We start from the raw sequence: 2,333 nt of genomic DNA, 5'->3' as shown, positions 1-2,333 counted from the left end.
GATTTTAAAAGCCGTATAAGCGAGCGAAATTAAAGCTGATGCTTGAAAAATTAATGCTCCCCTCTAATGATATTTCACGCGTCTCGAACGCGTATCAATGAACAAAGGAATAAAGAAGTAGATATAAATTCGACGATAAAGGATGTACGCCATTTTGGATTTTACGTTCAATTTGATTACACAGCTTTGAATCTTTTTCATATATGATCATATATATGATCAAGAAAAAACGCATCCGTGTTTTCAACTTAATTAACATTTTATCCGCGAAATATCATCTTCTAAAAATAAATAGATATCTTTTTTTATCTTTTTTTTTCAAAACCATTCGATTAAAAATTATTAATTATCGCATTGAAAACTTGCAATAATTTCATTTTACATTTCAGTATAATTCTTTTTTCGGTAAAGATGTTAAGAATTGTAAGAGTTGTAATATCTGTTTCAAAAGAGAATTTAAAAATTTATAATCGAATATCAAAAAATTAATTATCCAAACTCTCGGTACATTAAAATGTTTTTATTACAATATTGTACATTGGATTCCAACAGTAGTTTTTTTTTTTTTTTGAATAATTAAAAAAGCAATACAAGTTAAAATACGTATTTAAATATTAAGATAAATGAAAACAGGGAAGAATAAGAATGGAAGAGAAAGAAAGAGAAATTAATTTTCGGTTTACATAATAAAGAGTAAATTTATACAATCAATTACATTGTAATATAAATAGTAACGACTGTACGCAACATTACAAGTTAATTAAAATATTCTTACACGTATAGTAAAAAAAACTCTGCGCTATACTACACCTTAAATGTTACATACTTATCGGTAATATTTACAATATTAATATTCCGCTCTTCGAGATGAAATGGAAATTTTCTTTTCCATTTTTATCATCGAAAAAAACATCGAGCAGTTTCGCAACACTCAATCGATCCACAATGATCCATGGAACCATCACTTTACAACCATAAAATACCATATGACATTTAAAATATCAAAATGTATTTTATCAAACATATATGACAATTTATAAAAAAGAAAAAGTACAGAATGTTTTTATGGATATTTTTATCTTGAAATTTTGAATTCGCGAAATATATATAATCAACGTACGTGTATTATAACATTTTCAAATAATTTATCTAATTTCGCTTTCTCCATTTTATTATTTTTAAACAATTTATATCATTTTTGTTATATTTTATCATATATATTTTTTTCTTTTATTTATCGATATATACTACGCTAGGAAGGATGATATATCGAAATTCTAAAAATCTACTATAAATTAAGAGTCAGAAGTACGAAGGGCTACCAGAGCCCTTCTTAATCTCGCGTACAAACACTTCGAGTGCGAAACAATTAAAAAAATATCGTGGTCATGAACATTTTCTTTTTTTTTTTTTTTTTTTATTTGACACGAAGAAATCGAGATGTTGGTACTTTATGGTCCTTATTATCTAAAGGCACGTTACTCAAATAAATGTGCGCAAGAGTTAACAAGGCAAGAACATCGTTAAACGAGTCTTTGAATTGACAAAATTTTTCTTTACTTCTCTTGCAATTTTTCATTTGTTCGATTGAAAGACTTTTTTTTTTTTTTTTTTTTAATCGATTCATTTTATTTTATCATTAATCATTTGTCGAGAAATTTCTTTGTTGTGAGACGTCGAAAATTATATAAATAAAAATACTCGATCGTGAGAGAAAAATTGCAGAGAGTACAATTCGTTTATTATATATAATAGCAAAGACATTGAATATAATTGACGTTTCATTTAAATGATTTTTTTTATCGAATACACTTATTTTTTTCGTAATTATTACCATATTTATGTACATTTATTGGCAATAATTTTTTGTGCAAAAATAGTTTCGTATATGGTTAACACATTTAAAAAATTTTTAATAATTCGATATTTATCTGATACGTGTAACGTATCAAAAATATATCATTTATCATTTTGTAATTTGATAAAGCGAATTTTCTTTATTCATATTTTATTATTCTATACGAGTATGAGGAAATAATAAGAAGCGATATATGAAGATTTTATTTTATATCTCGTTTAGAGTTGTGAGAGGGGAAGGGGAAGGGAGGGGAAGGGAGGGAGGGAGGAGGACGAGGAGGAGAGAGAGAGAGAGAGATTGACTGACTGACTGACTTACTTTTTAAAATACATTGAACAAAATTATGTTATTTTTTTTATCATTTTTAACATAATTTTCGTTCAAATTTTATGACATATTCGTTATTTGTTTAAACTATGCACAGAGTTGGAATACTTATAAATATTTTTTGTATGGTATGAATAGACCATAATGC

The sequence above is a fragment of the Apis dorsata genome, unplaced genomic scaffold (genome assembly GCF_000469605.1).
Source record: "Apis dorsata unplaced genomic scaffold, Apis dorsata 1.3 scaffold_655, whole genome shotgun sequence".
In the NCBI taxonomy this organism is placed as follows: domain Eukaryota; kingdom Metazoa; phylum Arthropoda; class Insecta; order Hymenoptera; family Apidae; genus Apis; species Apis dorsata.
This window is presented reverse-complemented; position numbering follows the sequence as displayed.